Source organism: Prionailurus viverrinus, chromosome D2 (genome assembly GCF_022837055.1).
Source record: "Prionailurus viverrinus isolate Anna chromosome D2, UM_Priviv_1.0, whole genome shotgun sequence".
In the NCBI taxonomy this organism is placed as follows: domain Eukaryota; kingdom Metazoa; phylum Chordata; class Mammalia; order Carnivora; family Felidae; genus Prionailurus; species Prionailurus viverrinus.
The window spans coordinates 9897401-9917639 of record NC_062571.1 but is presented as its reverse complement, the minus strand read 5'-3'; positions in this window follow the sequence as shown (position 1 = coordinate 9917639).

Genomic DNA, 20239 nt, shown 5'->3' with positions numbered 1-20239 from the left:
GCTATCTGAGAGTGACTAAATAAAGCTAAATACATACAACGCCTAAGACCCAGCAATTCCACCCCTCGGGATACATCTGAAAGGTAGGCACTTGCATTTACCAGAAGACAAACACAAAAATGTTCAGGTAAAGACACACTGTAAAAATAAAAGAACTAGACACAAACAAAAATGCTCATCAACAGTTGAGTGAGAAAGTAGCCTGTAGTGTAATCAGACACTGGATTTCTATAAAACATAGACAATGAATACTCTTCAACTATATGCAATGAATTGGAGTGAAAGAGTTGAGTGAAAGAATCCAGACCAAAAAAAAAAAAGGAGTACATGGTGCATAATTCTATTCCTAAAAATATCGGAAAAACAGGCAAAACTATTCAATGCTGTTAGAAATCAGGACAGTAGCTGCTGTTGGCAGAAAAAGTCACTGGACGAAAGGAGAGTTTGTGCTTTGTTTCTTTATCTCTATGCTATTTATAAAGATGTGAGCAGTTTGTGAAAATTTTGTTAACCTGTACACTACTGGAATGTTTACTATGTTTTAAGAAAAGTTGCTTTTAAAGAAAGGATGCCTGGACGTCTGGGTGGCTCAGTCGGTTAAGCGTCTGACTTTGGCTCAGGTCATGATCTCGAGGTTTGTGGGTTCGAGCCCCACGTCAGGCTTGGTGCTGACAGCTCAGAGCCTGGAGCCTGCTTCCAATTCTGTGTGTGTATGTGTGTGTGTTTGTGTGTGTGTGTGTGTGTGTGTTCTGTCTCCTCCCCCGCTTGTGCTCTCTCTCTGTCTCAAAAATAAATAAACATTAGGGGCGCCTGGGTGGTGCAGTCGGTTAAGCGTCCGACTTCAGCCAGGTCACGATCTCGCGGTCCGGGAGTTCGAGCCCCGCGTCAGGCTCTGGGCTGATGGCTCGGAGCCTGGAGCCTGTTTCCGATTCTGTGTCTCCCTCTCTCTCTGCCCCTCCCCCGTTCATGCTCTGTCTCTCTCTGTCCGAAAAATAAACGTTGAAAAAAAAAATTTTTTTTTAAAAAAATGAAAAAAAAATAAATAAACATTAAAAAAAATTAAAGAAAGCAACCCAAGAAAAAGAAAGAAGTATCTGATTATTAAAAGCATGACATCAAAGTCCTGAAGGACTGGGGCACCTGGGTGGCTCAGTCGGTTAAGCGACACTAAGCGTCCTGCTTCAGCTCAGGTCATGATCTCACTGCTCATGGGTTCAAGCCCTGCATGGGGTTCTGTGCTGACAGATCAGAACCTGGAGCCTGCTTTGGATTCTGTGTCTCCCTCTCTCTCTGCCTCTCCCCTGCTCATGCTCTCTCACTCTCTCAGAAATAAATAAACATTGAAAAACAATTTTAAAAAAAAAGCCTGAAGGACTGATGATGGGACAGAGAACAGGAACCTAGCCAGAGAAACATTATTTATGGAGGTATGAAAATCAGTTTTCTATATACTCACCCCAACTTCCTCAGAGATGCATTATCTAGTTGAATAGCTTTTGGTTTGGTTTTATTAAGTTGGTCTTAAAAACAATAAGATTTCTGGATCTTTTCACTGCAAATACTCAAGATGGCCATAATACTATCACAGGGCTGACATTGTAAGTTACTACAGGGAGGACTTTCCCTGGATATCCCAGTATCATCATGTGAAATGCAAACAAATACTGTTTATCTGTTTCTTGTGTGCAAGGTGTTTTCAACTGCTTATGATATTTTTTCAAATTGGAGTTTACTTTCTGTAACAGGCTGGCAAATCCTGGAGAAAAGGTCTCAAACAGTATGGCTTTCAACAATTCAGAAAGAGATATAAGACACCCTAATATAGTAAAAAAAAAAAAAACAAAGAAAAAATTCTCCTTTAGATTGAGTCATCTGCTTGATGGTATGGAGAAAACTCAGGATCTTATTCATGAAAAGTTAAGGATCATTGCAAATGAATGAAAGGGACAGGGAAAATATATAAGCATGAAAAACATACTGAAAACATATTAATCGAATACAATGGTTCCTATAAATAGTACAAAGCCAAATGGTTTCTCCCCTGTGTAATTGATAGAGCATACCTTCCACACAAATGGGAATTCCATAAATTTTTGTCTACTTTAAAGTTGATGAATAGGATAAGATATTAAAAAACAGGCAATCAGGTGCGCCTGGGTGACGCAGTCGGTTAAGCGTCCGACTTCAGCCAGGTCACGATCTTGCGGTCCGTGATTTCGAGCCCCGCGTCAGGCTCTGGGCTGATGGCTCAGAGCCTGGAGCCTGTTTCCGATTCTGTGTCTCCCTCTCTCTCTGCCCCTTGCCTGTTCATGCTCTGTCTCTCTCTGTCCCAAAAAATAAATAAACATTGAAAAAAAAATTAAAAAAAAAAAACAGGCAATCAGAGTAAAAATAAAATGGTGATGCTATTTCTGTCAAAGTAAAATGTCTTCCCATTTGCATGTGAATTGCAGGTGATAAAAAAATGGAAATTCACCAAAAAGAAAAACAAAACAAAACAAAAAACCAAAAAGCAAAAAAGACTTGGCTTGATGTCCATTATCTGCACAAGCATGGTTCCCATATTATTTGCAACTATCCTTCCTGTTAAACTATTCAAACACTTGCCAGCTGATATAAAATTTAATTTGAACACATACCAAGTACCTACAATTCCTGTACTAATGTCTTTGGCAAACTTGCTCATATTATTCCCTCCACCTCCCCCCCTCACTCACTATCCAGTATCTTGAAGTGTCTTTCAGAAACAAAAATGGTCTGTGAAATATTTTCAGAAATATTTTCCCCATCAAAAGCTTTTCCCCATCAGAAATTTAGCAATTAAGTCTTTGGAAATTTAAAAAAAATACTCTAAAATAAAGGAACACACACAAGAGTTCACTATTTTTTTCCCATGACAGTGATAGAATTTTTGAGAACTTAAAATTCAAGATAAGCCCCCTCAGTTCAACTTTATCAATTTAAACAAGTGACCAGCAGAGATAAATCAACTTCTCAAATCACATAATAAGCCGGTTTCAGAGGCGGCCCTGGAACCCCAGTCTCCTGATTGTGTCATTCATGATTCATTTACTCTTCCACACCTCGTCTCTTTAGGAGTGCTCCTTCCAATCGTGAGTGATAGCGGCTTGGTAGGACCACGCTGACTATGCATTGCTACAAGAAAATGAATGTAATTTTTCCAAAACTCCCAGTGCCCTGGATCCAACCTTGCCAGCTATGAAAAACAAATTACTCTCCCCAGGCTTTGCCTTCATGACATTAACTAGAATCACTGTGTGTTTCTTTTCATCGTGATTCTTGGAAGGTCAGTCTCCTTTCTTGTAAATAATTCTTTAAATACGAGAGCTCTATATCTCCAGTTTGTCAACCCACTCCATCATGCCTTCAGTAGTATATTTGTGAGTGTCTATGAAACCCTGTTTTTATTCCCTAAGAAGTAGCCCTACTCTAAGCTGAGTACAAAAGCTGACAGGAGGGTAGAGGTTAAGTGTTGGTGTTTGAGTTTAGGCTAATTGAACAAGAAAGCCGTCTACTGGATGAAACATTGCATTTGAGATCCATTCCCTTCTTGCCAGTGAGTGACGGTCCCCTGCAGTGGCTCTCTTTGCCTCCTTTCTTCCCCGGATAAATGAGATTCGGTAATAACGTTTGAGAGCAGAATAGCAAAGAGTAAAGAAGCGAGCAGTTCCTTTCACGTACTTTGCATTTATCAAAGATACGGGGTAGCTGGCATACATAGTAAAATTTCTGGACTCCTTCCACCTGAGATGAGCAGAAAGAAATAACAAGTAAGTGCCGTGTTCAGCCTCAACTTTTTAATCTCTTCTCCAGACACCTGGAGCACCCCTTATCTACGTCTCCAACTCTCAGACTACCTTTCTGTTGATGTTGGCTCTTCCTCTACTCGTCTCCTAAGTATAGATACGGCTCACTGTGCTCTCCTAAACAGTCCCGTGATGTAAAGACCAATAGAATCATGTCACCACCATGCTCAAGGATTATTGAACGTCTCCTCGCTATGAAATACAGAACAAAGTCCTTGGCAAGGCATTCAAAGCCATCTACCAACTGGCCCCAACCTCCTTCTGTCTGCCAACATACCCTCGACCCCCCATGGAAATTCACATTACTTTACAACTATTTCAAACACCTCCGTGACACTATCCCTTTTCTTTTATTAGATTATTTTTCAGCTTATTTATGTATTTAGAGAGCAACAGAGAGAGAGAGAGAGAGAGAGAGAGAGAGAGAGAGACAGCGAGCGCAAAAGAGCCAAGAGGAGGAGGGGCAGAGAGGGGGGAGAAAGAGAGAATCCCAAGCAGGCTCCACATTGTCAGTTCAGAGTCCAACATGGGGCTCGAACTCACGAATCCTGAGTTCATGACCTGAGCCAAATTCAAGAGTCGGACGCTTAACTGACTGAGCCACCCAGGCGCTCCTCCTTTTACTAAATTCTAACTGTAACCTTTGCCAGCTTTGTAACATCTTAATTCCATGTCCTTTAAGAAACTTTCCGAAACCTCCCTAGTTCAAGTATTTTTAATTTCTGTTTGCATTGCTTCCATTATGCCTCTCAGATCATTTCACAGAAGCTGTGTGCTTTTTCTCTTCCAGCATGTGTTTTTCAAGCTTCTGAATCTTATTTAACTTTATGCTTCATGAGTACCACAGGCAATGCTCTTCACAAATAGTACACACACACTGTGGCAGCTAGAGAAGTATGTATGTCACATGAAATTGAGAAGTGAATAAAATAAGGCCTTGTCTGGAGCGCCTGGGTGGCTCAGTCGGTTGAGTGTCTGACTGTTGGTTTGGGCTTAGGTCATGATCTCACAGCTCGTGAGTTTGAGCCCCATGTCCCTCATCAGATTCTGCACCGACTGTGCGGAGTCTGCTTGGGATTCTCTCTCCCTCTTTCTCTGCCCCTCCCCTGCTCTCTCTCTCTCTCTCTCTCTCTCAGAAAGAAAGAAAGAAAGAAAGAAAGAAAGAAAGAAAGGAAGAAAGAAAGAAACAAACAAACACACACACACAAGGTCTCATCTGACTTAGCAATAAATTTTATTCTAGCATGAAATTTGAGATCAGTTGTCTTCAGAAATGAAGAAAATTAGTGTTTCAGTGTTTCATTAGGAAAATGGACATTACAGAAGATATTTCAAGAAGGAAGGCATCCAATACAGAAAACTAACAGCTCTCAAAACAGCTTTGAATGGGGTGCCCAGGTGGCTGAGTTGGGTAAACATCCAACTCTTGGTTTGGGATCAGGTCATGATTTCGAGGTTCATGAGTTCAAACCCCATGTAGGTTTCTGCACTGATAGCAGGGAGCCTGCTTGGGATTCTCTCGCTCTTCCTCTTTCCTCCTCCCCTGCTCATGCTCTCTCTTTCTCTCAAAATAAATAAAATTAAAAAAAAAAAAATTTGGAGACCTAGCAACCAAGGTCAGGAAAACTCTACTGATGTTTCGGAAATCAGAAACTGTAGGAGACAACCGTCAGTGAGTTCAGCTGCCCACCACCCTGCACGTGTGGCTCACCGGGGGATGCCTTGGATCACTGGAAATGCCTCTTGGCTTCGAAAGCCAAGGCCCACACTCCTGCCCCAACCTGCCAGGAGGCATCATGCCTTCTGTTTGTTTTCCACCTCCCAAATCTCATACAAGTGACTCTAATTGATGCCTCCGAGTGCTGGCAGAGGTTCTGAGAAATGGAGTTACCAGGATTCTAGGCCCTATTATGTAAGCGGCAATATTGAAAAGGAAAAGGATTGTTAAATATTTAATGGCTAATTGGGCACACAAAGACCCAGAGGTCACCATGAGTCAGGACTGTTTTTCTGAGCTGTGGAATTTGATACAAACATACATGACTAAGTGAGAGAATTATGTGCAACTGCCCAGAACTTTAACCCAGTTGAGCTAAATGAGTTGACCCAGGATGTCACAGTCTAGTTACTTAGCTGACAGAGACCCAATTAAAGACTCAAAAAGCGATAAATTATGTATTTCTTGAAATGTGTCTTATTGCAAATCATAGGTGATACCATTTAAAAAGAGAGGAAATAGGATTAATTGATAAGAAGGAAAAATGTACTTTCATTATTTTCATGTGGAAGAAAGATTGTTTTGACCACAACAGTGATCTCAGTATTTGAAGGGTCTGAAAAAGTTGCCAAATCAGTAGTGAAAACTACTAATCCCGTGTGGAAAAAAAATAGCGCCTTGACATGAACTCTACCAGAAAGCTACCAATGTCTGTAAATGGCTAGAAAGAAACCAACCTACTTTCCACGCTTCTTCCTTTCATGCAACCACAGGACATTTACGTTTTTTTTTTTTTTAATGCAGCAACTCTGCAACATTAAAATTCTGTCCATTTTCACTCATTTCTTTAGTTTGTCTTTTTATTTCTCTGTTCTTCAATAGTTGCGTATGAGTGTGTTTTAGGAACAAAGAAAACCCGGATCCTAAGAAGAGCTTCATGAAATCCACAGCTGTGAAGTTAGGCACAAGTAACATCTGAAGCATATATTGTCAACATACAGGATGGCGCATTTTTAGGAAACCTCCCTCTTGCCAAATAGAACGGGGACAATAGGGGTGTAGAAGAGAGAAAAAGTGAGAGCATATACATGGTATATATAATTCTGCAAAATCTTGTGAGACGTTTTGGATGTATTGCTAAGAGCTGTGCGACATTTGACAAATTGTATAATCTCTCTGTTCCTCCATTTTGTTTGTTCTTTATGTTTCTTTTTTTTTAATGTTTACTTATTTTTGAGAGAGAGAGAGAGAGAGAGACAGAGCGCAAGTGGGGGAGGGCAGATAGAGAGAGAGACACGGAATCCGAAGCAGGCTCCAGGCTCTGAGCTGTCAGCACAGAGCCCGATATGGGGCTCGAACTCACAAACCGTGAGACCATGACCTGACCCGAGGTCAGACACTTAACCGACTGAGCCACCCAGGCTCCCCTGTTCTTTATGGTTCTTTAACCATATCCTGCGTTGCCTAGAGTCCGCTCAGGCATTTCTCTGAATGGGAGCACCCCAAACTGTGAAGCCTGTCGCCTTCACTCTGCTTCAACCTGAGCAACCATTCTCTCCGGGAAGTCTGCATCAAATTGCTCTTGAGCTGAGGATTGCTAAACTGAAGAACAATTTGAGATCCACTGGTTTAGTGAACTACAAAAGGCGATGCCCTAGGAATGTGATGTTTCTTTTTGTCAGGTGACGTTAGATGAAACTTTTCAAGGGATATAAACATCGCTCTATTTTAAAAGGTGTCCAGGAGGGGCACTTGAGTGGGTCACTCAGCTGAGTATCCATCCAACTCTTGATTTGGGCCCAGGTCATGATCTCAGGGTCATGGGATCAAGCCCCACTCAGGCTCCACACTGAGCATGGAGCCTGCTTGGAATTTCTTTCTATCCCTCTGCCCCTCTCCCGCTAATTTATTTTCTTAAATAAATAAACAAACAAATATATAAATAGCTGTCCAGAAAGGAAGAATTCATCATGGCTTTCATGCTATATTCCTCAGCCTCACTTTCATCCTAAAATGTCTCCTCTTTGGGGTATTTAGTTCAGCTTCACCAGTAATCAAAGAAATAAACTAATGCCCATATAAAAGACCAATTTTCATCTGTCAGATGAGAAAAGGACTTAAAAGGAGTAATTTTTTTTAAGAATGTGTATAAACAACAATTTCTTATATTTCCAAAGAGGTTGTAAATTGGGACAGACTCGTGGGAAAGAAAGTAAATTGGTAATGTATGTCAAAAGCATAATGTGTTTCTGTGCCTTGAATCCATAATGTCGCATCCACAAATGAAGCCTAAAAAATAATCCAGTGAAAACATTATTTGTCTATCCAGCTATTCTTTCTGCACTATTCTACAGTAAGTATATCAGAACCAATACAGACTAGGGGTGTTATATTAACTGTGCTACATACATGCATATATTGATATAACATGTAGGCATTAAATACAGGTTTTTGAGAATTGTTAACGACATAAGGGACTTTTTTGTGATATAATGTTAATTGTAAGAAAACAGAAAATGCTTAGCAGAAATACTACAACATGTTAACAGTGGCTAACTAAAGGTGGTGAATATTTTCCACTTATAAGATTCCACTTGTAAGATTTTCCACTTACTGATAAGGTCTGTATTTTCCAAAGAATAAACATTAAGTTTGTCATAAACAAAGACTATTTACATAGAAAGTTGAGCATTTTTATATGCAGTGGAATTGCAGAACAGAAATGTTTGCCCTCTTAGAGGTAACATTTCACACAAAAAAATGTATTTTAGGTTGTGTCCATTCTCGCTAGTCAAAGTGCAGATCACTGCTGGTATTCTTCACATTGTCTTAATTTCAGTATGGTGCAAATCATTTTTTTTCTTTTAGCAATCTATTATTTTACATGGATGTTGATATCTCATCGCATAATGTTGACTAATGTCGATTCAGTTTCCCAAGATCTAAGTTTAATGACTTCAAGTGTTCGCTGAGTTACTGTCAAAGATAAACCAAGCTGGACACCAGTTAAAGTGATAAGGACAGATTCTAGTCAGTAATAACTATTGCAATGGGGAAAAGAGTGCATCCTGCACTGAATTTCACTTTGATTTGTAGAGATGACTGGAGCAGAGAGGAGGGCAAGTGGGTGCTCAGTAGAATCTGGGAAGTGACAAATCACCAAGGATTGGTTAGTGTAGATGCAGTTCTGCCAGCTGTGTCTGCTAGCTGGTTACGATTTCATCAACCCACAGTGATTGGGAGACAGAAGATATATCCTTCCTGATTATTATATGTGAAAGGATGGCTTTCAGATCCTTGAGAAAGACACTCCTAAATGGTAGTAGATACATATATATCTCAAAGAGTCAAATGAAGGATTCCCACTTGCCAGCCCTTTTGACTAAATGCTTCAAGAATGTATGACCAGGGATGTATTCTCAGGTGTTGGCCAGAATGGCCCATTCTTCTACTGGTCCTGAGCTTTGTCAGGCCAACTTCAAGGTGGCTGGGGTCACTCTAGGGATGTGACCTTGAGCTACTGGAAACTATGTTGGGCAGAGTTTAGACTTTGTAGAGGAAAGAGCTCAGAGAAGCCTGGCTAGAATTTGGTCAAAGACAGAATCATTGTCAGTACCAACATCTTTCAAGCAAAGCCTCAAGTACATCACATAAGAAAGAAAGAAGAAAGTTCTGGGGCACCTGGGTGGCTCAGTTGGTTAAGCGTCCGACTCTTGGTTTTGGCTCAGGTGATTATCTCACAGTTCGTGAGTTCGAGCCCCGTGTTGGGCTCTGTGCTGACAGCTCAGAGCCTAGAGCCTGCTTCAGATTCTGTGTCTCCCTCTCTCTCTGCCCCTCCCCCACTCGTGCTCTGTCTCTCTCAAATAAACATTAAAAAAAGAAAGAAGAAAGTTCTTGCAATTTATTTATGTTTTAAGTTTATTTATTTTGAGAGAGAAAGAGAGAGAGCAAGCAGGGCAGGGGCAGAGAGAGAGGAGAGAGAGAATCAAAAACAGTCTGCAATATCAGCAGACCATGAGACCATGACCTGAGCTGAAATCCAGAGACTGATGCTTAAATGACTGAGCCACCCAGGCAGCCCAAGTTCTTGCAATTTAGAAAGTCCTCCGGTGTACTTATCTACTTACCCTTATACCCAGAGGCAGTTTTTGTTTTAGCTTCCAATGATCAGAAGTATCTGCTAGTTGAGTACTTTTGAGAGTTTGAGTATGATCTATTTAAGTGATTATTACCCTTTGTCTTTACCAGAGAAGCCCAGATAAAATACTTGAAGCAATCAATACTACGTATTAATTAAATGCACACTACAGATTCAGCTATGCAATATTTATATATAAGAAGTGTTTTTGGGAAAAAGGAAAAAAGTTTTAACTCACATCCCAATGCATAATTCATCCATTATACTGAATTCAACAATAATTTATTGAGAGTCGGTTTATAGCAAGCAATGTGTTTCATAATTCATTCACTACTCATCTCAATAAGCTCTTCTCAGTGGCTAAGACAGTGATTGAAAATGAATGTTTCCACGTAGGATTTTTCAGGAGTCTCAGTAGTGGAGCAGGCTTCATCCTGAACTTCAGTATGAATGTTCCATACTAAGCTTGGGAACCATAGCTGTAGTTTCAAAAAGGTACATTAGAAACTGACCAAAGACATGTATAATTTAATAACTCTCCAGAAGTAAGATCACCTCAAAGGAAACATCTACTACTGTGTTGAGAAGAAAAGTCTTTGGAGTCAGGTAAACCAGGGTTTGATTCCTTAATTGTTCTCTAGCTGTGTGATCTTGGACAAGTTACTAGGCTTCTCTGGGACCTCCATTTCATCTGTAAATTAAGGATAATTCTTACCACATAGAATGTTGCTCTAAGGTTAGATGAGATAATGTGAATACAACTTCTGATACATAATAAACTGTCAATAATATTTGTTATGTAGAGTCTTTTATTTTTCATGCTTCGGAGATATTCTGGGTTCATGTCTAGACCACCACAATAAAGCAAATACTGCAATTAAGTGAGTCAAATGAATTTTTTAGTTTCTCAGCGCATATAAAAGTTATATTTAAACATACTATAGCCTTTTAAGTGTGCAAAAGAATTATTGCAATAATTCACAAAGCAATGAACATATCTTAATTTAAAGAAATAATTTACTGCTAAAAAATAAAAATGATTATTGCAATAATTCATAAAGTAATGAATGTGTCTTAAATTTTAAAAAGTAATTTATTGCTAAGAATACTAATTATTATCTGAGATTTCAGGGAGCTGTAATCTTTTTGCTGGTAGAGGGTCCTGCCTCCATGTCGATGGCCGCTACTGACCAGGGCGGTGGTTGCTGAAGGTTGGGGTGGCTGTGCCAATTTCATAAAATAAGGCACCAATAAAGTTTGCCACATCTATTGACTCAATGATTTCTCTGTACCATGGGATGCTGTTTGGTAGCATTTTACCCACAGTAGAACTTCTTTCAAAGTTGGAATCCATCTTCTCAAACCCTGCCGCTGCTTTATCAACTAAGTTTATGTCATGTTCTAAATCCTTCACTGTCATTTCAATAATGTCCACACCACCTTCACCAGAACTAGGTTCCAGCTCAAGAAATCACTTTCTTTGCTCATCCGTAAGAAGCAACTCCTCATCTGTCACAGTTTTATCCTGACATCGCTGTAATTCAAATATAGTAATAATGAAAACTTTGAAATATTGTGATAATTACCAAGCTGTGATGCAGAGACACAAAGGGAGCAAACGCTGTTGGAAAAATGGCACCAGTAGAATTGCTCGGCTACAGGGTCACCACAAACCTTCAATTTGTAACAAACACAAGATCTGCAAACAGTCATAAGGTGAAGGTAATAAAATAAGACATGCATGCAATTGGACTTCTGTGGGATCCATGAATTGGAAGCATATAATGAAGCAGAACAGACAGAACAACTGAACAATTAACATAAATATACAAAAACACACTAATGTGCTAAGTGTTCAAATGGAAAACAAAATAGGACAGGATAATAGTTAATTTAAATCTAATGTCACCTAGAGAAATGCCAGTAAGATAAGAGAAAACATAACATTTGAATTTAGTCTCAAAGAATACATACATGTTTTCTAGGTAAATTAGAAGATAAATTTATATGTAAGAAGCATCATGTACAAAAACAGAAGGATAAAGAGCATGATCTGGGGAAAGATGGCATCAGTGTCACTGAGGTACAGTCTTGGTGAGAGGTGGAGGGGGTTGGGGAGATTAAAGCTTCATTTGGGACATATTATGTGGGTGTTGAGGTGGAGTTGTCAATGTTTCTTTCAGATAGCCCTACCCAGATGAAGAATTATTGTATGCCCATCTGTGTTTTAGGATAATGGCTTGGAGGCTCCGACTTTCCTCCATAAAGCGTACAAATCCTACTTTTTCTCCCAATAGACACACATTTTTAACAAGTTCATGAGTTACAAAAAGACAGGGAGAGCTTTCGTTTTGCAAATTAGTAATGATGAAGAAGAGTGTTTTAAGTTGTTTGCCTTGAGGTTTAAAATACCCAGCCTTCCTTTTGGGCCTAGAAAAAGGACAAGTCCCCTCTCTTAAATGTCCCACCATAGAATCCACAACAAATCTGCTGGGTGTCTGTCACGTATTCAGTTGCACCTGTAGAGAAAGAATCAATACACACAAAAGCAGTGGCCAGTGCTAAGAGAATTTATTCCACATTAGGAAGGCAAGAAACTGTGCCATCGGTACACTGGAGAGCTTAAATTGGAGAAGAGCTTTTCATGTCTGTCTGAGCCATACTGGTGTTCTGTTAGGCATTTGTGATAATATCTGAGGAACATTTCTCCATTGGAGTTGTCTATTTATTATTGCACCAAAATAAGCTGTCAATTCCCCAGCAGGACTGCACGTGCTTCTGTGTTACGCAGCTGATTTCCTAACATACGCACAGGGACTTTTCGACCTTTCCGAGTGTAAAAATTCATTATGATAAATGGCTTTGTAAACTTATTATACAGTGGAGATTGCCTCAATGGTCATCAAAAGGCTACTGAAAAATTGATTTTTAAATTACAAACTGGGAGAAGATAATGCTACGCACCCTTCAGGCCTATTAGTCATTTTGCAAATGTAGCTTCATCAAAAGGACTGATTTAATATCTAATAATATGATACCACTGAGAACGAGTGACCAAGGTGACAAGTCTCATGATGTCCCAAATCAAATCCTTGGTATATCTGCCATCCACACCAAACCTGATTGTACTTCTGTTGCTTTTATTTCTGTTAATAGGACCATTATCCTTCTAGATATTTAACCTTTAAACCTCAAAACTGGGTTTCAATTAAATTCCTCTCTCCCTTATCCCTTCAAAATCTGGTTGGTCACAAAGCCGTTATAGGTTAAAAAATACTATTTCTAAGATATCTCTGATTATATATATAATATAATATATATAAATTATATTTTATATATATATATGTATATATATACATATATATATATATATATATGCTTGCCACCTGGTTTAAATCCTATTACCTATCTGGACTATTCCAGTAACTTATAACTTGTACTCTTGCCTTTAGGCTCTCTCGGTTGGAGCCAAGACAGACCGTTGCCATAGGAACTTTACTCCCTTCTCTCCAGATCAAACACTCGGAAGGGACTCCCCTTTGCCTACAAGATAACTCATTAGCATAACATAGCAGACTGTCCAAAAACTGTTTTCCAACTGCCTTTCAGTAAACCTTCCTGTTCACTGTCTATTCCTCCCTAAATAGGACCCTGCCATTGGTCTATTACCAGCATCATTTTGAGATTTTTTTGTGTTTACATTATGCCTATTAATAGGTAGTGATACTGCTTCCATCCTGAAAAGCTGTAAAATTTGCTCCAAAATATTGCTGCATTTCGTGTGTTCTAGCTTGCATTACACACACGCATATACACACATACGTAAATTTATGCTGTGTTCTCCATAATACCAGTTTAAAGCTTTGTTCATAGGATCCAGTAGGAGGACACGGGGATTACTTTAAGGGAAGGTGGAGGCCTGGAGAGGACTAACGATAGCATAGCTTTTAGCACACCCACCCATTACTTCAATTCAATAGCTAGGATTTTGTTTGTTTTATTCAATAAAGTATCATATAGTATTCAATTTTATTTTTTAGTTTCCACTCTTTCTTGTTTCAAAGTATAAGGGATTTCCTACACTGACCTCCTAAATATCCACATGGACAGAATCTCTCAGGATTCTCCAGAGTCAAACTTCATCAGAAAGGAGGTAGCTCTCCCCAAAACTCCGAATCCACTGTCCAAGTAGACAACAGATGGCTTTGACCCAACACCTCTAGACTGAGACCCTCACACTTCAGGCCTCTGACCACCAGCCTATTTATTTAGTCTTTTCACCATTGTCTTTCTGTCACCTTTTCCCCCTCTCTCTTGCATTAAAGTTTTTTTTTTTAATTTTTTTTTCAACGTTTATTTATTTTTGGGACAGAGAGAGACAGAGCATGAACGGGGGAGGGGCAGAGAGAGAGGGAGACACAGAATCGGAAACAGGCTCCAGGCTCTGAGCCATCAGCCCAGAGCCTGACGCGGGGCTGGAACTCACGGACCGCGAGATCGTGACCTGGCTGAAGTCGGACGCTTAACCGACTGCGCCACCCAGGCGCCCCTGCATTAAAGTTTTTGATTGCTAGAATGAAGTTCTGCAAGTTTCTTCTCCTAACCCCGGTTGCGTAGGCAAATCTAGAGAAGGCACACAAATGCATGGGTATCAAACCTGACTCATCTATAGACTCCAGAAGGGCTGGGATACATTCTCCTGGCTGACTACAGCTGGGACAGAATCTGGTCTGAGAGGCATGATCCCAAGCCTTCTAATAATTATCATGCCCATGCTTGTTTTTATCACAGTTCACTGTTTTCTCCTGATTCCTAAATGCTTTTGCACGGCTACTCACTCAACCAGTGATTGGAATTCCACTTACAATGACAAAAGTGGCAAGGAGTCCTGACAGCAGTCGCACCCAGTTAGTCTGAGATCACAGTGGACCCAAGAGAGGTAGCTATTTCAGAGGTCAGATTAGAGCAACAGTCTCCCTGTTACCCAGAGGACAGCCCGGAAGAGAGCCTGAAAGACTAAGAATTTCTACGGTGGCACTAGCATTATTTTGACCCCTGGAGCTTTTTCTTCCCATCATTTATAGAAATGAATTTAGCCCCTGTTACATTTCCTATTCCACCTTACACCTAAACTGTCCAACCAGCAACTGCCAACTGCAAGAGTGATTCTTCCCTCTTCCAAAAACCATTTTGATCTACTATTCCTAAAACGAGTTGAATTTCAGGCTATGCCTCTGGCTAACGCTCTGTAAAAACTCCACCTTTCTTTCCCAAGGTAAAACACTACCTCAGAGCTCTCATGCCAAATTATTACAAATAAAGGCTCATGTTTAAAATGGCCTGGTTAATCTTCTCCTATATTATTTTGCTCAAATCAAATAAGAAAGAACTGGTAGAGCCCCAACTCACACTCAAGCTTTCTGCGGACCAGCAGATTCCTCTTACTGATACAAAACACTGAGTCAAGATCACGACTGTTATATGAACACAAAAAAGAGAGATTTTTTTCCTGGTGATATGCTACGGGGGGATGCTTAGAAAAAGACAGAAATCGGGTCTGACACTCTGGACACAAACATGTAAATGAGATATCCTTCTTAAAGGTGCGTATGAAACAAATGGGAAGAAGGACAACTTTTAGCAAGCAAGCTATGAAAATTTCACATCAGCCAATTCCTATTTACACTCACAGAGGATGAACACTATCCCCTCACTGAAACCCTTCATTTAAGAATTCTGCTTCTTTGTTTTTCCATGTGTAGAGAGAAGGAAGAACTCTGCCTTAGCATCCAGAATCGGTCAAAACAATGCTGACATTTCATTTCTTCAGGGATCGACAATTTATGCTCAAAGCAACGGAAATAAAGGTTAGAACACTCTTGCAGCTTGCTGGGAGGGTCGCTTGCTACTCAGAGCAGGAGCTCAGGGGAAGCTGCTGTCTAGAATTTTCTGTCATCTGACCCCTTCCCTATGACCCCACCACAACCAAGTAATAAAAAATACCAACTGTACAGCTCAGGGCACTGTGGACAACTAAAGTTTCCTACCCTCAGGAAAACTGCTAGCAGCCAGGTAGGATAAATATGAGTGTGGTGGAATAGGTGTTCCTTATATTAATAGATGCATTGCTTTTCATGGGATAAAAACTTTGATTTTCTGGCTTTGGGTCGCCTCGTATTATAAATAAAGAAGCAAAGCACAGCACAGTTCAGAGAAGTAGGAAGTACTACATTGAGGAGACTATACAAGATGCAGTTGGAAAGAAAGCACCTTCGGAAGAGATGAGAATGATGCCTAAGCCTTGACGGACTGTAAGGAACCGTTAAGCACAGCAGTTTTTCACAGTCGGAGAGGAGTAACATCTCTGGAATGGTGAGACGCACAAAAGGATAAATACTATTTATCACCTCTGCTTGAAACTATGGGGCACCTGGGTGGCTCAGTCGGTTAAGCGTCTGATTCTTGATTTCACCTCAGGTCATGATCTCACCCTTCGTGAGTTTGAGCCCCGCCGTGGGCTCTGTGTTGACTGCGTGGCTCCTGCTTGGGCTTCTGTCTCTCCCTCTCTCTCTCTCTGCCCCTCCCCCACTTGTGCACATGCTCTCTCTCTCTCAAAATAATAATGAACTTAAAAAAAAAAAGAAACTACAGATTGGTAAGCAGCCATATTGGCTGTTGCACTGGCCAATCCCCTCCTCAGCATCAAGACACTCATTCTTCAGCTGGTGAGTCCCTCTCTGGGTAAGGGCCTCGGGCCAAAGGGAGCTGCCTTGCTCAAGGTAATAACTCCGTCCAGGGACACCTGGGCACAGGGCATCCGTTGATTGGTGCCTTTATTTTAGCAGCACCGAGTTTTAGGTGAAGGTATTTGGACATGTTGATCTCTTTTGCTCCGCCTGCATTATTAAAGAGTATTTTACCTGGGTATACATTTCTAGATTAAAAATATAATTCTGTTTTCCTTGAATGTCAAGTCTGCTAATACTATAATTTCTGTGAATCTGAAGATAATCCTTTTTTCCGGTAGCTTTTAAGAATTTTCTATTTTTATCCTTGATATTGTAATATTTCACCGCATTATGTCCATGTGTGGGTCTATTTTATCTACCCTACACGACACTTGCATTAGCCAGTTACTGTACAAAAAAGACCCGGTGGTTTTCAAACATCACTCACGGACACTCATGCAGCTACAGCTCGTCTTGGGGTTAACTGACCTAATGGGACTTGGCAAGATGTAGCGCCCACTACAGTCTGGACCAAGATATAATACTCTCACAATATATAACAGCCCACATATGGCAGGCTGAAGCCAGTCGTGCGATCAAATACAGAGTCAAGAAGTAGAGAGGTAGACTTTTCTCCTAAGCGGAGGGACTATACAGGACGACAAAGGGAAGGTTTCAATAAGGGGACTAGAATTCATTCCACCATAATCCTGTAGGTTATTCCCAAGCTGAAAACCCTCCTGCCCACTTTAGTATAAATATTCTCAGACTTCATCCTTTAGAGTATCATTTCCATTCCCTCTCTTTTCATCCTCTGTAGCTTTCTTTAGAAATCTGTTGCAGACTGTCAAATTATACTCCAAGCCCCAATTTTATTTTTCATAATTTTTCTATTGACTCCATATCCCTTTTCTATACCTGAAAAGAAAATGAAATTCTACAAAGTATTTTTTCCTACTTTTTGGATATATAAAATTAACAGATTTATTTCAATTGCATTACTCATACAATAATATATTCTCAATCTACAGAAGTCTTGTGATGTACATAAAGTGAAATCATCTTCCAGCTTCTCCTGCCTCTACCCGGACTCTGAATGCTAATTCCCAATTAGAGTATATTTAGAGTATATTCATCTTTATGTACTTAGAGTTTGCTAGAATAATGTATATATACATGAACATATAGAAATACATTTTTGTTTTATGAAAACTTTTTTTTACACATGTAAATTATAAAGTACATATCTTGGGGGGGCAGATCCAAGAATTGGACAGCCCCCCCCCCATGCAAGTGAAGTGCTCTGCTTCTTTTTTTTTTTTTAACATTTATTTTGTTTTTGAGAGATAGAGAGAACAAGCAGGGGAGGGGCAAGAGAGAGAGGGAGACACAGAATCTGAAGCAGGCTCCAGGCTCTGAGCTGTCACCACACAGCCCAACATGGGGCTTGAACCCACACACACACAAACCACGAGATCATGACCTGAGCCAAAGTTGGTGCTCAGCCGACTGAGCCATCCACATGTCTCTGAAGTGCTTGCTTCTTACGCTTCCTTTGCTCTGTGGTAAACCTACCTGTCTATAAATACAGCGACTTCCTCTTTTTCACTGAAACATTTACATGGGATATATTTTCACTGCAAAATAATATACAGCTCACATAATTTATTTAAAATATTGCATATAACTTTTGTGTTAAGTCGTCATATTGTAGCTTTAGTAAAATTTTTGCCAGCGTTGTTGTTAACAGGTAAATATTTCTCTGGGATGCACAGGAAGAACCCTAGTCTTTGTATGAAAGATATACATATTTTCAATCTGAGCATATATTGTGAAAATATCTTCCAAAGAGACTGTTATAATTTACACACTTTTTTGACAAGGGGTAATATTGGTAATTTTGCCCACTTTTAAACATTGCATTCGCCAGCATATCTTTTTTTGCTTTTAATGTTTTATTTATTTTTGAGAGAGAGAAAGACAGAGTATGAGTGGGAGAGGGGGACAGAATCTGAAGCAAGTTCCAGCCTCTGAGCTGTCAGAACAGAGCCCGATGCAAGGCTCGAACTTGTGAACTGTGAGGTCATGAGCTGAGCTGAAGTGGGACACTTAAGCCACTGAGCCACCCAGGCATCCCCATTCCTTGGCATATCTTAATGCTGTGTATTCTGTATTGATGAATTTGAATTTTTAAAATGTGTGTTTTTCTTTGTTAAAGAAGATGAAACTCTTGGGGGATGAGATGAAGAATAAAAATAAAATATATGTCATTTAATGAACTTGAAAAACAAAACATTGAATGAGACAAGCCCCATTCTACTACATCAAAGACAATATGAAACAATGGAACCATTTATACATACACTTGGAATAATCTGGCATTATCTACTGACCTGATGATGAACGTGATCATAATTTTTCCAAAACAGTCCTAATTTACCTATTGTTCTAGCATCCTGTTCCATTTAGTACTAATGGTCTAGAGTACTGACCAGAGGATTATTCACCATCATTGCCCTTGCCAGCCACTTGGCCTACCAGCCAGCTGTTCCTATACCAGCATGCAGTCTGCAACATGTAAAGGTGATCAGGCCACCAATTAGTGGGTCAGTGGAAATGAAAGAAGTTATAGTTAAAACAGATATGAAATATACATAAAAAAGAGGCTGAGCCATCCTTCCAGAGAATTTCTAAGTAATCATCTGAATGCTTTTGCTACGGTACGTTTGGCATTTATCATAAACTGTACATCTATAAACTACTTTATTCGGTTGTTTGATGATATTCTTTTTATTTTGAAATAACCCCTTTCAGAATAAATGGCTCAAGAGTCAAAAGTTACATATAAAATGCAAGTAATGTAAACCAAAAAGTGAACTATGGGATTTTCATTTCTTAGAAAGCTGAAATGTACAAACATTTTATAAACTGTTTACAGTATTTATGATTTCCTTACATGTTAAAGTGATACTGTTATCGGTATTTTTTTAAAAAACGATATAAGATAATCCTGTGGAAGGATAATCAATATCCACTTTAAAAGTTAGTAAATTCAGGGGCACCTGGGTGGCTCAGTCAGTTGAGCATCCAACTTCGGCTCGGGTGACGATCTCATGGTTCCTGAGTTCAAACCCTGTGTTGGGCTCTATGCTGACAGCTCAGAGCCTGTAGCCTGCTTCAGATTCTGTGTCTCAGTCCCTCTCTGCCCCTCCCTGACTCATGTTCTCTCTCTCTGTCTCTCTCTCTCTCAAAAATAAATACACATTAGAAAAGATTTTTTAATAAATAAATGAATGAATGAATGAATGAATAAAATATGTAAGTTAGTACATTTAACACAACTACCCCAAAAATGGTGATTTATCATACAAAACTGAGGAAGATGCATTTACAGGTAAAACACATACGCCTGTGAAGCATAACTCTTCATTCAGATCAAATGGCTAAACACTTAAATAAACTTTTTCTATATCAAGGAGTTATGGTGAGTAATTACAAAATTAATTGGCACCTGTTAATGTGATGATCCCAGAAGTTTCATCAGATACTTCAAATAGAAACCAGTTAATTCCCATAGTATATTTATCATTGAATTTAAGGAGTCAAAGAGTTTAGAAATTCATTCTGACAATGATAAAACATTCAACTTTATAATAAATCCTTTTGGGAGTTTATTAAAAGTTTAACACTAGGGGTGCCTGGGTGGCAAAATCAGTTGAGCATCCAACTCCTGCTTTTGGCTCAGGTCATGATCTCACAGTTCGAGGATTCGAGCCCCAAGCTGGGTTCCGTGTGGTGAGCATGGAGCCTGCTTGAGATTCTCTCTCTC